Source organism: Nelusetta ayraudi, unplaced genomic scaffold (assembly GCF_046127955.1).
Source record: "Nelusetta ayraudi isolate G7.1 ecotype Tasmania unplaced genomic scaffold, CSIRO-AGI_Nayr_v1 ptg000023l, whole genome shotgun sequence".
In the NCBI taxonomy this organism is placed as follows: Eukaryota; Metazoa; Chordata; class Actinopteri; order Tetraodontiformes; family Monacanthidae; genus Nelusetta; species Nelusetta ayraudi.
Window position 1 is genome coordinate 3,742,601 of NW_027466073.1, and position 13,909 is coordinate 3,756,509.

The 13,909-nt window shown below is 48.1% G+C and overlaps 1 protein-coding gene, 11 non-coding genes and 2 pseudogenes across 12 annotated transcripts in view; all 14 read right to left on the reverse strand.

Annotated features, from left to right (window-relative positions):
* Positions 1-13,909, reverse strand: part of LOC142889628 (NLR family CARD domain-containing protein 3-like) — a 391,584-nt gene that overhangs the window by 149,758 nt on the left and 227,917 nt on the right. The gene's annotated exons all lie outside the window — the stretch shown is intronic.
* On the reverse strand, positions 286-476 carry LOC142889770 (U2 spliceosomal RNA). The gene has a single exon (XR_012926959.1). It is a non-coding gene; the product is annotated as a U2 spliceosomal RNA (small nuclear RNA).
* On the reverse strand, positions 1,269-1,432 carry LOC142889824 (U1 spliceosomal RNA). The gene has a single exon (XR_012927004.1). It is a non-coding gene; the product is annotated as a U1 spliceosomal RNA (small nuclear RNA).
* Positions 2,163-2,353, reverse strand: LOC142889764 (U2 spliceosomal RNA). The gene has a single exon (XR_012926953.1). It is a non-coding gene; the product is annotated as a U2 spliceosomal RNA (small nuclear RNA).
* On the reverse strand, positions 3,146-3,309 carry LOC142889825 (U1 spliceosomal RNA). The gene has a single exon (XR_012927005.1). It is a non-coding gene; the product is annotated as a U1 spliceosomal RNA (small nuclear RNA).
* LOC142889758 (U2 spliceosomal RNA) lies at positions 4,040-4,230 on the reverse strand. Its single transcript, XR_012926948.1, has one exon. It is a non-coding gene; the product is annotated as a U2 spliceosomal RNA (small nuclear RNA).
* On the reverse strand, positions 5,023-5,186 carry LOC142889692 (U1 spliceosomal RNA). The gene has a single exon (XR_012926886.1). It is a non-coding gene; the product is annotated as a U1 spliceosomal RNA (small nuclear RNA).
* LOC142889766 (U2 spliceosomal RNA) lies at positions 5,917-6,107 on the reverse strand. Its single transcript, XR_012926955.1, has one exon. It is a non-coding gene; the product is annotated as a U2 spliceosomal RNA (small nuclear RNA).
* Positions 6,900-7,063, reverse strand: LOC142889827 (U1 spliceosomal RNA). The gene has a single exon (XR_012927006.1). It is a non-coding gene; the product is annotated as a U1 spliceosomal RNA (small nuclear RNA).
* On the reverse strand, positions 7,794-7,984 carry LOC142889757 (U2 spliceosomal RNA). Its single transcript, XR_012926947.1, has one exon. It is a non-coding gene; the product is annotated as a U2 spliceosomal RNA (small nuclear RNA).
* On the reverse strand, positions 8,777-8,940 carry LOC142889828 (U1 spliceosomal RNA). The gene has a single exon (XR_012927007.1). It is a non-coding gene; the product is annotated as a U1 spliceosomal RNA (small nuclear RNA).
* Positions 9,671-9,840, reverse strand: LOC142889778 (U2 spliceosomal RNA; annotated as a pseudogene).
* LOC142889829 (U1 spliceosomal RNA) lies at positions 10,633-10,796 on the reverse strand. The gene has a single exon (XR_012927008.1). It is a non-coding gene; the product is annotated as a U1 spliceosomal RNA (small nuclear RNA).
* LOC142889785 (U2 spliceosomal RNA) lies at positions 11,527-11,703 on the reverse strand (annotated as a pseudogene).

Genomic DNA, 13,909 nt, shown 5'->3' on the forward strand with positions numbered 1-13,909 from the left:
GCACTAGCTGCAATGCATACAGCGGGACGGCACCAAAGAAAAGGCAGCAGACTGCTTGATGCCGGACCAACAGCTGACAGGTCGCAGTGCAACGCCCTCTGCTGTTTACTACGGAGATGTGCTCTAAGTCAGAGGACTGCAGGGGACGTGAAATCATACTCTACCCATTGTGGGAATTGCGCACGGAAAGGCAAGCCCGCATGTGCTATTACAGAAGCGCTCCAAACCGCCGATCAAATCTGACCTCAACCCCATCTAGTTGAGCTTGATTTTAGACAACGTAAGGAGGAGTGCACCGTTCCTGGAGATACTGCCATACCGGGTCGATGCGTGGAGTGGACGGAGCAAGCCCCTATTCCATCTCCCTGGTCCAAAAATCAATTTAATATATGGTCCCCGGGTTGGGGACGTATCAGATATTAAACTGATAAGAACAGACACTACACTTGATCTTAGCCAAAAGGCCGAGAAGCGATACCACGTCACTGGCGAGCACAGGGAGTCATTCCGCTCACAGCCACCCTCGCTCACGGCGCATCGCGGCAGCATTTACTTGGCCTCAACAACAACAAGGTGCTAAAAGTGTGGATGAACCTTCCATGGACAGTGAGCAGCAGAAGCCGCACACAAGTTGGCCAACCTAATGCAAGTGGATGCAGCTTAAAGTTAGTTCTGGCCACGTGAGCACGTCCTGACCGATCCACAATGGCTTCCAACACCAAGTTTCCGTTCAAACTTCCTGCTACGTCTGGCAAGGAAATTGTCAGTCCGTGCAATCTTAACCCGCCACAAAACAAATTCAAATGATTAATGACGCTACTAGGACCAAAGGAAACACTGACCAATATCTATCTTGACACTCATGCACATCTCTCACACTCTGGAATGGAATGTCTTGGTCTCAGTCTTAATCTTGTTTGTCCATGTTTCAACAACTAATACCTAAATCAGTGTCAATTGTTTAACTGTCACCAAATCTTTTCTGGTTCCACCAGTGATTGGACACTGAAACTCAGGGAACAGAGAATGGGGAGAGAAAGTGGACACAAACGCAAGAGCTTTGTGTACAATCGAAACGGAGCCACGGAAACTTGGCCAGCAGCCTGATGAACGCAGCCAAGTGAGAAGCTGAACTTCAGTCAGAAAGCCTCTCAAGACAACATGTCATGATTCAAGAAGCCATCTGATCACGGGCATCGCGCACGCTGGACAGACAGCATTTCTTACTGGCGTACGAGAGAACGTACTCTTGCTTTTCAACATCTGATCAGGGGAGAGCGCGAACGCAGTCCCCCACTACCAGAAATTATGCAGTCGAGATTCCCACATTTGGGGAATTCGCAGGGGTCAGCACAACCGGAGTGCAATGGTCGCGCCTCGCCCTGGGTGAACCACCTTCTTGATCATGGTGTCTCCCCTGCCAGGTAAGTATGAGTTGTCCATGGCTGACATGACCACGTCTTCCACAGTCATTGCGCGCTGGCTCACGGTGCTCGCCACGTGTTCACAGCCAAAGGCATGTCAGAAAGAAAAGCAATAGTTGATATTTGGTTGAATGAGAAAGAAATCTGTCCCAACCTCATGTCTCCCAAATAACAGATTTGTACGTGAGCAATCCTTTTTCCACAGTTCACTGCTGCATGACCACAACAAAAGGGAATTTGGAAAACCACTCATTTCATCCCATTTACCTCCAAAACAATCAACAACTAAACCACCAGAGAAAATGTGGCAAAAAGAGCTCCATTTGAAATCTGTGATGTGCGATTCCAGTGGGAAATTCAGAGAAAAGAAGAACATTCGGAATCGTCAAGGGGAAAAACAAAACAAATGACCACTGAACTAATTCATCGAGGAGTAGAAAACGCAACGCTAAAGCACTAGCTGCAATGCATACAGCGGGACGGCACCAAAGAAAAGGCAGCAGACTGCTTGATGCCGGACCAACAGCTGACAGGTCGCAGTGCAACGCCCTCTGCTGTTTACTACGGAGATGTGCTCTAAGTCAGAGGACTGCAGGGGACGTGAAATCATACTCTACCCATTGTGGGAATTGCGCACGGAAAGGCAACCCCGCATGTGTTATTACAGAAGCGCTCCAAACCGCCGATCAAATCTGACCTCAACCCCATCTAGTTGAGCTTGATTTTAGACAACGTAAGGAGGAGTGCACCGTTCCTGGAGATACTGCCATACCGGGTCGATGCGTGGAGTGGACGGAGCAAGCCCCTATTCCATCTCCCTGTTCCAAAAATCAATTTAATATATGGTCCCCGGGTAGGAGACGTATCAGATATTAAACTGATAAGAACAGATACTACACTTGATCTTAGCCAAAAGGCCGAGAAGCGATACCACCTCACTGGCGAGCACAGGGAGTCATTCCGCTCACAGCCACCCTCGCTCACGGCGCATCGCGGCAGCATTTACTTGGCCTCAACAACAACAAGGTGCTAAAAGTGTGGATGAACCTTCCATGGACAGTGAGCAGCAGAAGCCGCACACAAGTTGGCCAACCTAATGCAAGTGGATGCAGCTTAAAGTTAGTTCTGGCCACGTGAGCACGTCCTGACCGATCCACAATGGCTTCCAACACCAACTTTCCGTTCAAACTTCCTGCTACGTCTGGCAAGGAAATTGTCAGTCCGTGCAATCTTAACCCGCCACAAAACAAATTCAAATGATTAATGACGCTACTAGGACCAAAGGAAACACTGACCAATATCTATCTTGACACTCATGCACATCTCTCACACTCTGGAATGGAATGTCTTGGTCTCAGTCTTAATCTTGTTTGTCCATGTTTCAACAACTAATACCTAAATCAGTGTCAATTGTTTAACTGTCACCAAATCTTTTCTGGTTCCACCAGTGATTGGACACTGAAACTCAGGGAACAGAGAATGGGGAGAGAAAGTGGACACAAACGCAAGAGCTTTGTGTACAATCGAAACGGAGCCACGGAAACTTGGCCAGCAGCCTGATGAACGCAGCCAAGTGAGAAGCTGAACTTCAGTCAGAAAGCCTCTCAAGACAACATGTCATGATTCAAGAAGCCATCTGATCACGGGCATCGCGCACGCTGGACAGACAGCATTTCTTACTGGCGTACGAGAGAACGTACTCTTGCTTTTCAACATCTGATCAGGGGAGAGCGCGAACGCAGTCCCCCACTACCAGAAATTATGCAGTCGAGATTCCCACATTTGGGGAATTCGCAGGGGTCAGCACAACCGGAGTGCAATGGTCGCGCCTCGCCCTGGGTGAACCACCTTCTTGATCATGGTGTCTCCCCTGCCAGGTAAGTATGAGTTGTCCATGGCTGACATGACCACGTCTTCCACAGTCATTGCGCGCTGGCTCACGGTGCTCGCCACGTGTTCACAGCCAAAGGCATGTCAGAAAGAAAAGCAATAGTTGATATTTGGTTGAATGAGAAAGAAATCTGTCCCAACCTCATGTCTCCCAAATAACAGATTTGTACGTGAGCAATCCTTTTTCCACAGTTCACTGCTGCATGACCACAACAAAAGGGAATTTGGAAAACCACTCATTTCATCCCATTTACCTCCAAAACAATCAACAACTAAACCACCAGAGAAAATGTGGCAAAAAGAGCTCCATTTGAAATCTGTGATGTGCGATTCCAGTGGGAAATTCAGAGAAAAGAAGAACATTCTGAATCGTCAAGGGGAAAAACAAAACAAATGACCACTGAACTAATTCATCGAGGAGTAGAAAACGCAACGCTAAAGCACTAGCTGCAATGCATACAGCGGGACGGCACCAAAGAAAAGGCAGCAGACTGCTTGATGCCGGACCAACAGCTGACAGGTCGCAGTGCAACGCCCTCTGCTGTTTACTACGGAGATGTGCTCTAAGTCAGAGGACTGCAGGGGACGTGAAATCATACTCTACCCATTGTGGGAATTGCGCACGGAAAGGCAAGCCCGCATGTGCTATTACAGAAGCGCTCCAAACCGCCAATCAAATCTGACCTCAACCCCATCTAGTTGAGCTTGATTTTAGACAACGTAAGGAGGAGTGCACCGTTCCTGGAGATACTGCCATACCGGGTCGATGCGTGGAGTGGACGGAGCAAGCCCCTATTCCATCTCCCTGGTCCAAAAATCAATTTAATATATGGTCCCCGGGTTGGGGACGTATCAGATATTAAACTGATAAGAACAGATACTACACTTGATCTTAGCCAAAAGGCCGAGAAGCGATACCACGTCACTGGCGAGCACAGGGAGTCATTCCGCTCACAGCCACCCTCGCTCACGGCGCATCGCGGCAGCATTTACTTGGCCTCAACAACAACAAGGTGCTAAAAGTGTGGATGAACCTTCCATGGACAGTGAGCAGCAGAAGCCGCACACAAGTTGGCCAACCTAATGCAAGTGGATGCAGCTTAAAGTTAGTTCTGGCCACGTGAGCACGTCCTGACCGATCCACAATGGCTTCCAACACCAAGTTTCCGTTCAAACTTCCTGCTACGTCTGGCAAGGAAATTGTCAGTCCGTGCAATCTTAACCCGCCACAAAACAAATTCAAATGATTAATGACGCTACTAGGACCAAAGGAAACACTGACCAATATCTATCTTGACACTCATGCACATCTCTCACACTCTGGAATGGAATGTCTTGGTCTCAGTCTTAATCTTGTTTGTCCATGTTTCAACAACTAATACCTAAATCAGTGTCAATTGTTTAACTGTCACCAAATCTTTTCTGGTTCCACCAGTGATTGGACACTGAAACTCAGGGAACAGAGAATGGGGAGAGAAAGTGGACACAAACGCAAGAGCTTTGTGTACAATCGAAACGGAGCCACGGAAACTTGGCCAGCAGCCTGATGAACGCAGCCAAGTGAGAAGCTGAACTTCAGTCAGAAAGCCTCTCAAGACAACATGTCATGATTCAAGAAGCCATCTGATCACGGGCATCGCGCACGCTGGACAGACAGCATTTCTTACTGGCGTACGAGAGAACGTACTCTTGCTTTTCAACATCTGATCAGGGGAGAGCGCGAACGCAGTCCCCCACTACCAGAAATTATGCAGTCGAGATTCCCACATTTGGGGAATTCGCAGGGGTCAGCACAACCGGAGTGCAATGGTCGCGCCTCGCCCTGGGTGAACCACCTTCTTGATCATGGTGTCTCCCCTGCAAGGTAAGTATGAGTTGTCCATGGCTGACATGACCACGTCTTCCACAGTCATTGCGCGCTGGCTCACGGTGCTCGCCACGTGTTCACAGCCAAAGGCATGTCAGAAAGAAAAGCAATAGTTGATATTTGGTTGAATGAGAAAGAAATCTGTCCCAACCTCATGTCTCCCAAATAACAGATTTGTACGTGAGCAATCCTTTTTCCACAGTTCACTGCTGCATGACCACAACAAAAGGGAATTTGGAAAACCACTCATTTCATCCCATTTACCTCCAAAAGAATCAACAACTAAACCACCAGAGAAAATGTGGCAAAAAGAGCTCCATTTGAAATCTGTGATGTGCGATTCCAGTGGGAAATTCAGAGAAAAGAAGAACATTCGGAATCGTCAAGGGGAAAAACAAAACAAATGACCACTGAACTAATTCATCGAGGAGTAGAAAACGCAACGCTAAAGCACTAGCTGCAATGCATACAGCGGGACGGCACCAAAGAAAAGGCAGCAGACTGCTTGATGCCGGACCAACAGCTGACAGGTCGCAGTGCAACGCCCTCTGCTGTTTACTACGGAGATGTGCTCTAAGTCAGAGGACTGCAGGGGACGTGAAATCATACTCTACCCATTGTGGGAATTGCGCACGGAAAGGCAACCCCGCATGTGTTATTACAGAAGCGCTCCAAACCGCCGATCAAATCTGACCTCAACCCCATCTAGTTGAGCTTGATTTTAGACAACGTAAGGAGGAGTGCACCGTTCCTGGAGATACTGCCATACCGGGTCGATGCGTGGAGTGGACGGAGCAAGCCCCTATTCCATCTCCCTGTTCCAAAAATCAATTTAATATATGGTCCCCGGGTAGGAGACGTATCAGATATTAAACTGATAAGAACAGATACTACACTTGATCTTAGCCAAAAGGCCGAGAAGCGATACCACGTCACTGGCGAGCACAGGGAGTCATTCCGCTCACAGCCACCCTCGCTCACGGCGCATCGCGGCAGCATTTACTTGGCCTCAACAACAACAAGGTGCTAAAAGTGTGGATGAACCTTCCATGGACAGTGAGCAGCAGAAGCCGCACACAAGTTGGCCAACCTAATGCAAGTGGATGCAGCTTAAAGTTAGTTCTGGCCACGTGAGCACGTCCTGACCGATCCACAATGGCTTCCAACACCAACTTTCCGTTCAAACTTCCTGCTACGTCTGGCAAGGAAATTGTCAGTCCGTGCAATCTTAACCCGCCACAAAACAAATTCAAATGATTAATGACGCTACTAGGACCAAAGGAAACACTGACCAATATCTATCTTGACACTCATGCACATCTCTCACACTCTGGAATGGAATGTCTTGGTCTCAGTCTTAATCTTGTTTGTCCATGTTTCAACAACTAATACCTAAATCAGTGTCAATTGTTTAACTGTCACCAAATCTTTTCTGGTTCCACCAGTGATTGGACACTGAAACTCAGGGAACAGAGAATGGGGAGAGAAAGTGGACACAAACGCAAGAGCTTTGTGTACAATCGAAACGGAGCCACGGAAACTTGGCCAGCAGCCTGATGAACGCAGCCAAGTGAGAAGCTGAACTTCAGTCAGAAAGCCTCTCAAGACAACATGTCATGATTCAAGAAGCCATCTGATCACGGGCATCGCGCACGCTGGACAGACAGCATTTCTTACTGGCGTATGAGAGAACGTACTCTTGCTTTTCAACATCTGATCAGGGGAGAGCGCGAACGCAGTCCCCCACTACCAGAAATTATGCAGTCGAGATTCCCACATTTGGGGAATTCGCAGGGGTCAGCACAACCGGAGTGCAATGGTCGCGCCTCGCCCTGGGTGAACCACCTTCTTGATCATGGTGTCTCCCCTGCCAGGTAAGTATGAGTTGTCCATGGCTGACATGACCACGTCTTCCACAGTCATTGCGCGCTGGCTCACGGTGCTCGCCACGTGTTCACAGCCAAAGGCATGTCAGAAAGAAAAGCAATAGTTGATATTTGGTTGAATGAGAAAGAAATCTGTCCCAACCTCATGTCTCCCAAATAACAGATTTGTACGTGAGCAATCCTTTTTCCACAGTTCACTGCTGCATGACCACAACAAAAGGGAATTTGGAAAACCACTCATTTCATCCCATTTACCTCCAAAACAATCAACAACTAAACCACCAGAGAAAATGTGGCAAAAAGAGCTCCATTTGAAATCTGTGATGTGCGATTCCAGTGGGAAATTCAGAGAAAAGAAGAACATTCGGAATCGTCAAGGGGAAAAACAAAACAAATGACCACTGAACTAATTCATCGAGGAGTAGAAAACGCAACGCTAAAGCACTAGCTGCAATGCATACAGCGGGACGGCACCAAAGAAAAGGCAGCAGACTGCTTGATGCCGGACCAACAGCTGACAGGTCGCAGTGCAACGCCCTCTGCTGTTTACTACGGAGATGTGCTCTAAGTCAGAGGACTGCAGGGGACGTGAAATCATACTCTACCCATTGTGGGAATTGCGCACGGAAAGGCAAGCCCGCATGTGCTATTACAGAAGCGCTCCAAACCGCCGATCAAATCTGACCTCAACCCCATCTAATTGAGCTTGATTTTAGACAACGTAAGGAGGAGTGCACCGTTCCTGGAGATACTGCCATACCGGGTCGATGCGTGGAGTGGACGGAGCAAGCCCCTATTCCATCTCCCTGGTCCAAAAATCAATTTAATATATGGTCCCCGGGTAGGGGACGTATCAGATATTAAACTGATAAGAACAGATACTACACTTGATCTTAGCCAAAAGGCCGAGAAGCGATACCACGTCACTGGCGAGCACAGGGAGTCATTCCGCTCACAGCCACCCTCGCTCACGGCGCATCGCGGCAGCATTTACTTGGCCTCAACAACAACAAGGTGCTAAAAGTGTGGATGAACCTTCCATGGACAGTGAGCAGCAGAAGCCGCACACAAGTTGGCCAACCTAATGCAAGTGGATGCAGCTTAAAGTTAGTTCTGGCCACGTGAGCACGTCCTGACCGATCCACAATGGCTTCCAACACCAACTTTCCGTTCAAACTTCCTGCTACGTCTGGCAAGGAAATTGTCAGTCCGTGCAATCTTAACCCGCCACAAAACAAATTCAAATGATTAATGACGCTACTAGGACCAAAGGAAACACTGACCAATATCTATCTTGACACTCATGCACATCTCTCACACTCTGGAATGGAATGTCTTGGTCTCAGTCTTAATCTTGTTTGTCCATGTTTCAACAACTAATACCTAAATCAGTGTCAATTGTTTAACTGTCACCAAATCTTTTCTGGTTCCACCAGTGATTGGACACTGAAACTCAGGGAACAGAGAATGGGGAGAGAAAGTGGACACAAACGCGAGAGCTTTGTGTACAATCGAAACGGAGCCACGGAAACTTGGCCAGCAGCCTGATGAACGCAGCCAAGTGAGAAGCTGAACTTCAGTCAGAAAGCCTCTCAAGACAACATGTCATGATTCAAGAAGCCATCTGATCACGGGCATCGCGCACGCTGGACAGACAGCATTTCTTACTGGCGTATGAGAGAACGTACTCTTGCTTTTCAACATCTGATCAGGGGAGAGCGCGAACGCAGTCCCCCACTACCAGAAATTATGCAGTCGAGATTCCCACATTTGGGGAATTCGCAGGGGTCAGCACAACCGGAGTGCAATGGTCGCGCCTCGCCCTGGGTGAACCACCTTCTTGATCATGGTGTCTCCCCTGCCAGGTAAGTATGAGTTGTCCATGGCTGACATGACCACGTCTTCCACAGTCATTGCGCGCTGGCTCACGGTGCTCGCCACGTGTTCACAGCCAAAGGCATGTCAGAAAGAAAAGCAATAGTTGATATTTGGTTGAATGAGAAAGAAATCTGTCCCAACCTCATGTCTCCCAAATAACAGATTTGTACGTGAGCAATCCTTTTTCCACAGTTCACTGCTGCATGACCACAACAAAAGGGAATTTGGAAAACCACTCATTTCATCCCATTTACCTCCAAAACAATCAACAACTAAACCACCAGAGAAAATGTGGCAAAAAGAGCTCCATTTGAAATCTGTGATGTGCGATTCCAGTGGGAAATTCAGAGAAAAGAAGAACATTCGGAATCGTCAAGGGGAAAAACAAAACAAATGACCACTGAACTAATTCATCGAGGAGTAGAAAACGCAACGCTAAAGCACTAGCTGCAATGCATACAGCGGGACGGCACCAAAGAAAAGGCAGCAGACTGCTTGATGCCGGACCAACAGCTGACAGGTCGCAGTGCAACGCCCTCTGCTGTTTACTACGGAGATGTGCTCTAAGTCAGAGGACTGCAGGGGACGTGAAATCATACTCTACCCATTGTGGGAATTGCGCACGGAAAGGCAAGCCCGCATGTGCTATTACAGAAGCGCTCCAAACCGGCGATCAAATCTGACCTCAACCCCATCTAGTTGAGCTTGATTTTAGACAACATAAGGAGGAGTGCACCGTTCCTGGAGATACTGCCATACCGGGTCGATGCGTGGAGTGGACGGAGCAAGCCCCTATTCCATCTCCCTGGTCCAAAAATCAATTTAATATATGGTCCCCGAGTAGGGGACTTATCAGATATTACACTTGATCTTAGCCAAAAGGCCGAGAAGCGATACCACGTCACTGGCGAGCACAGGGAGTCATTCCGCTCACAGCCACCCTCGCTCACGGTGCATCGCGGCAGCATTTACTTGGCCTCAACAACAACAAGGTGCTAAAAGTGTGGATGAACCTTCCATGGACAGTGAGCAGCAGAAGCCGCACACAAGTTGGCCAACCTAATGCAAGTGGATGCAGCTTAAAGTTAGTTCTGGCCACGTGAGCACGTCCTGACCGATCCACAATGGCTTCCAACACCAAGTTTCCGTTCAAACTTCCTGCTACGTCTGGCAAGGAAATTGTCAGTCCGTGCAATCTTAACCCGCCACAAAACAAATTCAAATGATTAATGACGCTACTAGGACCAAAGGAAACACTGACCAATATCTATCTTGACACTCATGCACATCTCTCACACTCTGGAATGGAATGTCTTGGTCTCAGTCTTAATCTTGTTTGTCCATGTTTCAACAACTAATACCTAAACCAGTGTCAATTGTTTAACTGTCACCAAATCTTTTCTGGTTCCACCAGTGATTGGACACTGAAACTCAGGGAACAGAGAATGGGGAGAGAAAGTGGACACAAACGCAAGAGCTTTGTGTACAATCGAAACGGAGCCACGGAAACTTGGCCAGCAGCCTGATGAACGCAGCCAAGTGAGAAGCTGAACTTCAGTCAGAAAGCCTCTCAAGACAACATGTCATGATTCAAGAAGCCATCTGATCACGGGCATTGCGCACGCTGGACAGACAGCATTTCTTACTGGCGTACGAGAGAACGTACTCTTGCTTTTCAACATCTGATCAGGGGAGAGCGCGAACGCAGTCCCCCACTACCAGAAATTATGCAGTCGAGATTCCCACATTTGGGGAATTCGCAGGGGTCAGCACAACCGGAGTGCAATGGTCGCGCCTCGCCCTGGGTGAACCACCTTCTTGATCATGGTGTCTCCCCTGCCAGGTAAGTATGAGTTGTCCATGGCTGACATGACCACGTCTTCCACAGTCATTGCGCGCTGGCTCACGGTGCTCGCCACGTGTTCACAGCCAAAGGCATGTCAGAAAGAAAAGCAATAGTTGATATTTGGTTGAATGAGAAAGAAATCTGTCCCAACCTCATGTCTCCCAAATAACAGATTTGTACGTGAGCAATCCTTTTTCCACAGTTCACTGCTGCATGACCACAACAAAAGGGAATTTGGAAAACCACTCATTTCATCCCATTTACCTCCAAAACAATCAACAACTAAACCACCAGAGAAAATGTGGCAAAAGGAGCTCCATTTGAAATCTGTGATGTGCGATTCCAGTGGGAAATTCAGAGAAAAGAAGAACATTCTGAATCGTCAAGGGGAAAAACAAAACAAATGACCACTGAACTAATTCATCGAGGAGTAGAAAACGCAACGCTAAAGCACTAGCTGCAATGCATTCAGCGGGACGGCACCAAAGAAAAGGCAGCAGACTGCTTGATGCCGGACCAACAGCTGACAGGTCGCAGTGCAACGCCCTCTGCTGTTTACTACGGAGATGTGCTCTAAGTCAGAGGACTGCAGGGGACGTGAAATCATACTCTACCCATTGTGGGAATTGCGCACGGAAAGGCAAGCCCGCATGTGCTATTACAGAAGCGCTCCAAACCGCCGATCAAATCTGACCTCAACCCCATCTAATTGAGCTTGATTTTAGACAACGTAAGGAGGAGTGCACCGTTCCTGGAGATACTGCCATACCGGGTCGATGCGTGGAGTGGACGGGGCAAGCCCCTGTTCCATCTCCCTGGTCCAAAAATCAATTTAATATATGGTCCCCGGGTAGGGGACTTATCAGATATTAAACTGATAAGAACAGATTTTTTTTCTTTCGAAAAAAGTTTATTGACACTCATTCAGTTAATTATGTTACATGATTTTTTTACATTTGCATTAATGTGTTTCCACAGACACAATACACATAAATAATAAGACAAATATTTTCTGTAAAAAAAACATGATTAAAACAAGAGATATGAACAGGAGTGCACAATTTTAAAAGGGGCTCAATGTCTTTGTCTCTTTTGTGCAGGAACGCAATGAGTCCTTACCAAAATTATTCCATTCTGCTCCCCCAAACATTTGTTCGCTCAGGACCTTGTCGTGGTGCTCAGAGGAGATCCTCGCCCTTTTGCTCCTTCCCTCCTGCCTCACCCGGAGAGCCAGGCCGTTGCTGCTTTGACCTTTTTGTGTGTGGTTCCAGGTCCTTCCTCCGAATGGGCCCAGAGGCGATTCTTCTTTGTGGTTGTGTCCTAGGGCCCGCCGCCTGCATAGCCATCTGGATCACAACCACGGGGGGGATCTGCATGTGCTTCCTTACCAGCAAGTTTCTGGAGGTCCATATGGCGTCTTTGATGGCGGCTAGGGTGAGCCACTGCTCTGCAAAGTCCCTTGCTGGCATCTTCTGGGGGCTCACCCCATATAGCACTAGTTGTGCTGTAAGGACCTCCCTTGCTGGTAAGTACGGGAATTTCAAGGACCTGGCTGTTGCCCACTGGTCTACAGCAGCACTGCACTCCCAGAAGAGATGCCTCACTGACTCGGGCGCGCCACAACCAGGTCGGGGGCAAGTCGCTGATGGTGACATGCCCCGGGAGTGCAAGACGGACCTGACCGGGAGGATCTCGTGAGCCACCATCCATGACAGGTCTCGGAGTCTGTTTGGGAGAGCAGGATGGTTCACGTTGCGCCAAACTGTTGAGGGCTCGCTGAGTGCGAGCCCGCGCACTGGACTCACTGGTTCTCGCTCCTGCACAATAGAAACAAGAGAGCGGTGGCTTGTTAAAACATGCAACTCCTCCTTTTCCAAATTAAAATACTTTAAAAACGTCTGGATCAAAGCATATGTTAAAGGCAGATTAAAAGACACCGGTACTTTCAGGTCTGTGGGTAACAATTTCAGTTTTCTGAGGTAGGACCCCATCCAGAAACGTGTCATTGCAGCCGTCCTGGGGTTTCTGGATGGGGTTGTTGCTATTTTGATGTGCGAGGCCGTATAGGTGCTTCCTAAAAATAGGTAAAGGTCTGGCACTGCTTTTCCTCCTTTCTCCTTTGGCCTTTTCATGAAGTCTCTTCTTAGTCTTCCCCACTTAGATCCCCACAGGAAGTAGAAAATGGCTCGCTCCAGGATTAAAAGCACACGTCTTGGTGGGATAAAAACAGAACTGATCAGTAAAAGCAAGGGTAAAATCACTGCTTTGATGATTAAAACTTTTCCTTCAAGGGTCAGTCCTCTAAGTCCCCAGTACCCTAGTCTTTGTCTAACTTTCCCTGTGACGTCATCCCAGTTTGTGTCCCCTCCCCCTTCCTTATCAAATTTGATTCCCAATATTTTCTGGTTAGTTTGGGTCGTAGTCAAGGGGAGTCCCGTTGTCTCGTTTGCTGTCCATGGTCCATAAAATTGGGCTTGGGTCTTGTCTCTGTTCAATTTTGACCCAGAGGCCTGTCCGAAAAAGTCAGTCAAGTCCAGTGTCCTGTTCACGGATAAAAGGTCAGTGCATAAAATGTTAATGTCGTCCATGTATAAAACACACTTGGTCACCAGTCCCCCACTCCCCGGGACTCCCACCCCATTGATTCGTTGGTCCCTTCTCAAGATCTGTGCCAGTGGTTCTATACAGGTAATGTAGAGGAGGGCAGATAAAGGACACCCCTGACGGACACCGCAGTTGATGTTGACTGCTTTTGTCAAAAGCCCGTTAACGATGAATTTGCTGGAGATGCCCCGGTACAGCAATCCCACCCAAGCTACAAACCTTTCTGGGAACCCCATTTTTTCCAGTACCCGGAAGAGGTACTGATGCGAGACCCGATCAAAGGCTTTCTCAAAGTCTAAATTTAGTACTACTAGCCGGATGTTTCTGTCTCTCGCGTAACAGATGGTGTCTCTGATCAGTACGAGGCTGTCAGTGATCTTCCTCCCCGGAACGGCACAGGCTTGATCCGGGTGAATCACTTCTTCTAAAAACATGGACATCCGTGTGGCTAAAAGTTTGCTAAAAAGTTTGCAGTCAAAGTTTAAAAGCGTGATCGGTCTCCAATTCTTCAAGT